Here is a 9,245-nt window from a genome sequence, read left to right on the forward strand (position 1 = left end):
TATCCTTCTTTGCAAATGTTTGTCCCACAGTGATTCTTCGCAATAATAACGCAGCAAGTGAAAACAAAACAGGTCATAATAATCCCATTGTGTTTTAAGATTAAAATGTTCCCGGCTAGCTCATAGCTTGAAAATCAGATTTTCTTCTGGTTATCATATTAACTATTCATTATTCATTTTAAAAGGAGGGTGTTCCTGTTCAAAAGTTAATCCCTTCTTTTAAAAATGGTGACTCTGCTGGAAATGTTAAAAGAGAAATATGCTTCTTGTGGCAACTTTACACTGGACTGCAAGGCAGTGCCCCTTCTGTGGTAACCTCTTAGATCCAGTCTTTACAATACAAATGAGGAACGGCTGCTTGATCTTTTGATGATTCCTTCCCATCTCAACGCTGCATGCCCTGAGGAAGGGGCATCGGGTATTGCTGTAGGAACTTAGCACACCTTTGGCCCCTTCCATATGATCTCCTCTATCTACTAGAGCAACATGACTTTCTGTTATCCAGGTGTACAGCAAATGGAATTCAAATTGCCACAAAATGTCCAGGCTTTCTTTATCCCAAGGCCAAAAACATATACATTTTGCTAGCCATTGAAATGTCGAAATCCAAGCAGGATCAGTACTTGGAAGGGAGACCACCAAGGAAGACTCTGCAGAGGAAGGCAATGGCCAACCACCTCTGCTTCTCACTTGCCTTGAAAGCCCCTTGCTGGGGTCACCATAAGTTGGCACTTTATACACACAATAATAATGCTGCTTTAGTACAAAGTTCAAAAATATCACCAGCAGTGATATTATTCCTCAGGAACTGAAAGACAGAGAATAACTTAAAATTCAGCCTGTATGATTTCCCAGAAATCACTGACCTGTCATGTGGCATCTAGGTATAAATACTTACATTTGTGGCCATACTGTTTGGGGTACATTGTGGTGTTATTTTACATTCTGCTTGGTGCTAGGAATCAGTAAACAGTTGTATTGATGATAGATATTGCTGCATTCAGAAGAGATTTTGAACTCAGAGCCTTGATACTCAGAGCCTTGATACATGTGGGAAAGTAAAATATTTTTTTCATAACAACCCGCATCTTTTTTGGCTCTTTGAAATCTACGTCATGGCATTTTTTTTATGTGTGTAGGGGTTTTTTCTGGCATTGTCTTGGAGTGATTCAAAACTGAATAGAGGAGCTTGGCAAGTAACTTTGGAACACTTATATCTCTAATGTACTAACAAAATTTAGCATTTTTCAAGCATCTGCATCTTGGAAAAGCCACTTTCAACCTCAAACAATGGAAACATTAACGGTGGTAAAGTGTACTGATAGAGGAGTATTCAGATTTCATTTTTATGGCTTAAATGCTTTGGTCTGGCATTCCTATTATGATATTTCTGGTTCCAAAACTAAAATATTAATGTCCTTATAGCATCTTTTGTGGTTTGAGTTAAATGTACTTTTAATAAGTGCTACTTTGTTCCTGTGCATTGAATCAGAAACTTGACTTTAGGCTCCTTGAAGATGCACAGTGCATCCATAATTGAATCTCGTCCTTTAGTTTTATTAATTAAAAACAATTTAGGACAGTAATTATCTTATAATATATGATGCTCCTGTTTATAATACCTGGATGAGCTGGCAGATTTTCATTTAGCAGGAAAAGAATGCTTAAAAGTGTAAGTTGTGCCAAAGTGTAAGTTGGCTCAAAGGTTTACTGAGTAAAATATTAATACCATAGAACTAAAATATCATAGAATCACAGAATGATAGAGTTAGAAGGGACCTCCAGGGTCATCTGGAGGTCCCTTCTGTAATTCCCTAGCTGTAACTCCAAGGGATTCCCTAGATCCCACCTGAAGGCTAGCATCCCTATTACTAGGTATAATAACAATTGATTGGCACAGTAATGAGATAATACAGAGAACAAGAAAAACTGTGAGAAAGTGACGCTTAATATATGTCTTTAAAGAATCATAGAAAAATGAACAAAAAGAATATACATAATAATAATACCAGCTGTAATGTATAGTAGAACCTACCATGGCTGGTATGATTATTGAAAATCTTTGATAATTGTGAGACGTCACCAGAGGATATGAACTATTGAGAGACAGTTTTTGTAAGGTCCCACATCTTTGTTCAGAAGAAGATCTTCCTTCGAAACGGCAAGACATTCCGGAGATCACCGTCAATATATATTTTTCTATGATTATGTATATTATTTTTGTTCACTTTTCTATGATTCTTTAAAGACATATATTAAGCGTCACTTTCTAACAGTTTTTCTTGTTCTCCGTATTATCCCTATTACTAGTACATATATGAGCTGTGACCATATTAATTTCTCAGCTATCAACTTCCCACAAAAGCTCTGCACTCTTACTGAGCTCAACAAGAGTGCAATCCTAAACAGTGTTAAAGGTAAAGGTTTCCCTTGCTCAAAAGCTAGTCAAACCTGACTCTAAGGGGTGGTGCTCATCTCCGTTTCCAAGCTGAAGAGCCAGTGCTGTCCAAACACATTTCCATGGTCATGTGGCTGGCATAACTAAATGTCGAGGTGCACGGAATGCTGTCACCTTCCCACCAAAGTGGTACCTATTTATCCACTTGCAGTTTCTTGCATTCGAACTGCTACGTTGGCAGGAGCTGGGGCCAGAGATGAGTTGGCATTGCAGCCAGAGGTACCGGCATTATCAGAACCAGAAGCCGGCCCCTCTGACTCCTCACAAGTGGATAGCTTGCCAGCACCTGAGCCTGTAAACCCTACACCTGGTCCTGCAGCAACCAAGGAGGTACAGATGCAATCGGGGAGCCCGCCTGACTCACCTCCATGGGTGGTTCAGCTAAGAAAGTGGCTCCACAGAGACTTAGCCACCCACTGTTGAGATGCACACTGGCAGGGAAGGCAAGCACTGAGTCCTGAGTATTAGCAGGACTGCTGCTGCTGCCATGGGAAGCCCGGCCGGAAGCCTATATAACTCCCACTCAGGATTGGGCTCTCACGGAAGCAACAAGTTGCCTCCATGTGTGCCTCACATCCACCTTCGGCTCCTGTCCTCAGACCCCCACTCTGGCTTGGATTCATGGCTTCCTGACCCCTGCTTCAGATGACCCTTCTTTTGGACTCATGATTTGGCTCTTGCTCTGACTCTCCTGGCAATGACCTTGGACCAGACTTGACTTCTGCCTCTTAGCCCAAGCCCAGCCCGTGATATAGGGTTTCAAATTGCCGAGTTACCAACCTTCCAGTCTGCAGCTCGGTGTCTTAACCTCTGAGCCACCATGGCCCCTTATAACCAGGCCTAAAAACAGACTGAACGGGATCTAAACAATTTGCCTTATTCTGGAAATCTTAAAGTTGTCCAGCCATGACCTGTTGAATCACCTTGCTCAAGAATGGAACATTTGAGACTGGTCATTAGTTACTGAGATCTCCTGGGTCCATGGTAGGCTTCTTTAGAAGTGGGTGCACCACAGCCTGTTTCAAGGCTGGGACAACCATCCTCTCCATTAAGGAGGCATTAACTACCTCCCACACCCAGTCAACCAGCCCCTCTCCAGCAGATTTAATTAGCCAGGAAGGGCAAGGATCATTCAAGTGGGTGGTAGGCCTCAGAGTTCCAAGGATCCTGTCCATATCCTCGGACTGATTAAACTGAAAAGTATCTCAAACAACTGGACAGGAGAGCAGCCTGGCACCATCTAACACTGTCACAGCTAATGTAGAGTTCAAGATGTTATGGATGAGAGAGATTTTATCTGCAAAGTGTTGACAAAATTGTCACAGTAGGCCAGTGAGCAGTTCATCTCCTCCTGCAGGCCAGATACTAACAGGCCTCTGACTCCCTGGAACAGCTCTGCTGGCCTACACTGTGTAGATGCAATGGTGGTTAAGAGGTATTGTTTCTTTGCCTCCATCACTGCCACTGAGTACGATTTAAAATGAGCTTTTATCCATGTCTTATTGGATTCTGTCCAAGCCTTCCTCCATTGTTACTCTAGTTGACTCCCTTGCCTTTTCATCTCCCACAGCCCCTCAGTAAACCAAAGGACTACCTGGCCTCTAACACATGAGTATCCGGGAGTCATCATGTTAACTGCCTGGGTCATTCTGTCATTCCAGATACTCCACCAGGAGATCCAGGGAGTAACTCCAGGGCTCAGTCACAGCCTTAAGTAACTGATGACAAAGCACAGAGAGTGGCTTTGGGTGTGATGTTGGTGGAGGAACTTCATTTTTCATTCTTCCCATACTCCTCCATTTCTGTCTCATCCGATGTTCTTTTGCATTCCCTTCTCCACCCTGTCTCTGTCTGTGGATAGAAAAAATGCAATGATGCAGGAGGTGACGGGGGGGGGGGGAGGCACTTGTGCTTCCTGTCCCCTACTCTCTTGCATCAGTGTCACATACAAATTGCAAATGGAGTTGGAATTTGTATTTTTAGATGTCTTGTTCATAATGCATTTTATTTCAGTTTTCCCCCTGTAGTGCCCTGCAGTGTTCCCTCTAAGCTGAGTTAGTGTGAGCTGGCTCACAGTTTTTTAGCCTCCGGCTCACAGATTTTTCTCTTAGCTCAGGAAGGATGGCTCCAGAGAGAATTAATTTATGCAGTAGCCAAATTGCTCGCTCACAACTTTAATGCCAGTAGCTCACAAAGTAGAATTTTTGCTCACAAAACTCCACAGATTAGAGGGAACATTGGTGCCCTGTATCTTGCCCGTTTTATTTGGTTAGAATCTTAGCCCATATTTTAGATTAATTCTTGGAGTGAGTGAATCAAATGCAACTACAAATGTGCAGAATGTAAAACACTGTTAGAGTGGCTGGGAAGGGCTTATAAGGCAAAGCATATGAAGACAAGGAATATTCACCTCTAGTTACCACGTCAATAGGAATCATTGAACAATAATGCCTATATGATATAATTGCTCCGTTTCCCATATGAGAGTTCACAATCACACAGTGTGCACAAGCAGTATTATATGTTCAAGGAACAAATTTCTTGCAGGCTGATTTGACTTAATAGAGAGAAATGAGGACCTTGGCTGAGTGCATGGATTAGTACAAGATTCAGTTGTAGTACCTGAACCCACCGCTTGGCTGATGAAACGATTGCTGTGAATGCTGATATGTATGAGGGATGGCAGTCCTTTAAATATGCTCAAAGATGATTCCACAAACTGGATTTTTAGGGACTCAAGCTTCATCTCCTAATATAATCCTTGAGCATCATGCATGCCAGCCCATTATTATGAAAAGTGTTCACGCTTAAGTTGGCACTATTCCTATATCATCCTATAGAAGAAAAACACTATAACAGAACTGGCTGACAGATACTTATTAACAGGGTTGGTGGCATTATCTGGAAGCGCAGTCCTCGTGCTATCTTTGGCTGTTTGCCAATTCTGCAGCAGGTATATGAGCTGTTTTGATATGGAAATATTTACATGTCTGTCCATTGTGGAAATGCTGCATTGCTTTCAGGATCGCTGCCCATCTATTGATGTTTTAGCACTGTACAGGACCGGCAGATATTACTGAATGACTACAAGGAAGCGGAGAAAGGACCACTGATGCAAGAGTTTAATATGTTGCTTAGTTTTGCTATATAAACATGTGATACGAAGGACCTTTTACCTCATAAATTCTTCAGGACAGAAAGCATCACTGTCCATTTCTTATAAGCCCTCAGCATAATTTCATAAAATCATAGAATTGCAGAGCTGAAAGGGACCATACAGGCCATGTATGTAGGCCCACCTACTGCTCAATGCAGGATCAGCCTAGAACATCCTTGACAACTGTTCGTCCAGCTGCTGCTTGAAGACTGCCAGCAAGTGGGAGCTCACCTCCCCCCTAGGCAGCTGATTCCACTGTTGCTGTAAAACTCTTGCTGTAAAAAAGTTTTTCCTAATATCCAGCTAGTACCTTCCCAGCCTTAATTTAAACCCATTATTGTGAGTCCTATCCTTCTACTGACATCTAAATTTCTAACTCCTGTAACAGTTCTGTGTTTGACTCAGGATATACAGAAAACAGGTTCCTTCCTTGGCATAAATACTCAATGACATTAAGAGTTCTTTGTCACCCGCCCCCCCTCCCCACCCACTCTGTCTTGCGGCACCTGGGTCTTGAACTGCTGAACTACTGACCTTCCACAGCCTGCAGTTCAGCGTCTTAACCACTTGAGCCACCGCAGCTCCCCTGATAAAGATACCCCAAAACAAAAAGTAATCATTCCAAAGCAGGAACAGATATTCTGTGAATTCTCATAGTGTTAAAAGCAAGTCTTTTTACAATAGGAGACCTCCCCCTAAGAACTGTAGTGAGAATAATCAGTGGATTTCATGGATTTCATGAAATAAGGATCAAGGCTTTATGTCTCTCTAGTCTTTGGATGGAAAGGCAAATCACTTCAAGTGTACTGACTGATCTATGATGTCTTCAAGCAGAGACTATGGCCGAGTTCAGAATAGCAGTTTGGCCCGGCAGCCAAACATTTCAGGAGGCCACCGCCTTGGGGAGATCGAGGGGAGGGGGGGTGAAGGAGACGGGGCTCTTCTCCCTCTGCGAGTATCGCGGGTCCCCCTCTTGTTGACTCTAATATCATGAGGTGCCACTAGAATAGCAGGAATAATAATACTTAGCATTGGTAGAGCACTCTCAGTGTTTAAAGTGCTTCGAGTACATTATCCTGTTGGCATCCTCACTACAACCCTGCAGGCAGGCCAGTGTTATTCTCCTCATATGTAGGAACAAGAGGTTTGCCTAAGGCTACCTCGAACATTTACTGCAAAGGCAAGATAGGAACAGGTGGTTACATGGGTCACTGTTTTAGCCACTATGCTATTAAATGTTAACATAATTTCAGATTATATGAATTTTTATATAGTACCATCACTTTATCAGGTGCTTGACACAGTAATGCAAGCAAATCCATCTGTCTTGAGCCTGAAATCTAAATTTAAATGCTGAGTGTATGGGGGCAACAAAAAGATGGGAGGAAGGAAGGAGCAAGAGTTACAAGGGAAGAATGTGAATAAATGAATGTGTGTTAATCACTACTTTAAACTTGCCTTACAGATACCAACATTTTCAACACCACTGTATGCAAAACAAAGCAGGAGGCAATGACCATGATTCAAGAGTTCAAAGCAAAATTGGGGCCACACAACCATAGAATATTAGCATATGTCATTTAAAATATGAGTTTTAAATTTCTCTATTTGCACAAAATCTTACTCTGCCATAACCATAACCATTGTTAAAAACGAAGCACTGTCCTTAGAAACTTAGAGTCTGATAATGATAAGGTAAAGGTAAAGGTTCCCTTGCTCGAAAGCCAGTCGAATCCGACTCTAAGGTTGCAGTGCTCTTCTCCGTTTCAAAGCTGAAGAGCCAGCACTGTCCGAAGACGTTTCTGTGGTCATGTGGCTGGCATGACTAAACACCAAGGCGCATGGAATGCTGTTACCTTCCCACCAAAGTGGTACCTATTTACCTACTTGCAATTTCTTGCTTTTGAACTGCTAGGTTGGCAGGAGCTGGAACTAGAGACGGGAGCTCACTCCGTCTTGCGGCACCTGGGTCTTGAACTGCTGAACTACTGACCTTCCACAGCCTGCAGTTCAGCGTCTTAACCACTTGAGCCACCGCAGCTCCCCTGATAAAGATACCCCAAAACAAAAAGTAATCATTCCAAAGCAGGAACAGATATTCTGTGAATTCTCATAGTGTTAAAAGCAAGTCTTTTTACAATAGGAGACCTCCCCCTAAGAACTGTAGTGAGAATAATCAGTGGATTTCATGGATTTCATGAAATAAGGATCAAGGCTTTATGTCTCTCTAGTCTTTGGATGGAAAGGCAAATCACTTCAAGTGTACTGACTGATCTATGATGTCTTCAAGCAGAGACTATGGCCGAGTTCAGAATAGCAGTTTGGCCCGGCAGCCAAACATTTCAGGAGCATTACAGTAGCGGATTAAAGGGGCGGGTTCACACAGGCACACCTTTCAGGTGTTCCCCAGCCATACCCAAGCCATCTTGTGACGCTTCCCTCCCGAGTTTAAAAAGTACCAGGTGAAAGTGGTAGCAAACCGCATGTAGAGCGGGTTGATTCCAGTTCCCTGACGTGTGAACGCAAGTGCTGCTAAGGCAGGAACAACCCGCAGTCGTTGATAATAGGTGCTGGCTGTTTCCATGGCAGGCGCCCATGCGCATAGGTGCATGCGGCGGAGCACAGAAACAGCCACTAACAGCCCGCCAGAGGTGGGCCAACAGTGCAAACGCTCCCTTGTGCTTCCTCCACAGTATCCTTCCACTTCATTCACTGCAGTGTGAACGGGAATAAGGCGACCAAGCTGTTCCGGGTCTGTTCCGGGTCTTCTTTGCCATGACTCCCTAGCACTTCAAATTGCCAGTCTGAACTCAGCCTATGTCTAGCAATGCATTAGGATGGGATTACACACAGTGAAAACAACTGGTGTTGTTTAATGCCAGGTCTGTCAATAACAAAGCTACAACCCTTCGGGACTTTGTCCAAGATCAACATGCAGACCTGGCGTGTGTGACCGAGACCTGGGTGCGGGAGGGAGAAACAGTAGCTCTTGTCCAGCTGACCCCACCGGGCTTCTCGGTCCTTCACCAGTCACGGACTCGGGGGCGGGGGGGGAGGAGTGGCTATCCTCATTCGGGAGGTTTACTCCTTCAGGGCACTCCCGCCAGCGGAGATTGAGGGCATGGAATGTGTCGGTGCGATGCTGGAGGCTGAGGAGAGTTTGGCGATCTGGCTGGTGTACCGACCGCCTAACGCACCGACTAGTAGCCTGCCGTCCCTGCTGGAGGCCGTATCAGGCTGGGCGCTGGAGCACCCTAGGCTGATTGTCTTGGGTGACTTCAACGTCCATGCCGAGGACGCGGCCTCCAGCCGGGCTACGGACCTGATGTCATCCATGGCGACGCTGGGACTCTCTCAGCTTGTCTCGGCTCCCACGCATCGGGCCGGTCACACGCTCAATTTGATCATCGCGGCGGGGGTGGAGGTGGACCGGATTACCACTGAGGTAGTTTCATGGTTGGACCACCAGGCCCTGAAGGCCCGTCTGAGGATTCCACCCCAACCCTGTTTGGCGGCGAGCAGATTTATGCTCGCTCGCGGCGCCAAATGGACCCTATGCAACTTCAGATGGCTCTGCGGGATCCGAGGCCCTCTGGCGGTTCGTTGGATGAGCTGGTGGAGGACTGGCAT

General features: G+C 44.6%; 1 protein-coding gene across 1 annotated transcript in view; it reads left to right on the forward strand.

Annotated features, from left to right (window-relative positions):
- Positions 1 to 9,245, forward strand: part of WNT7A (wingless-type MMTV integration site family member 7A) — a 63,092-nt gene that overhangs the window by 27,004 nt on the left and 26,843 nt on the right. The gene's annotated exons all lie outside the window — the stretch shown is intronic.

This window comes from Gekko japonicus, unplaced genomic scaffold, assembly GCF_001447785.1.
Source record: "Gekko japonicus isolate JY-2015 unplaced genomic scaffold, Gekko_japonicus_V1.1 scaffold149, whole genome shotgun sequence".
In the NCBI taxonomy this organism is placed as follows: domain Eukaryota; kingdom Metazoa; phylum Chordata; class Lepidosauria; order Squamata; family Gekkonidae; genus Gekko; species Gekko japonicus.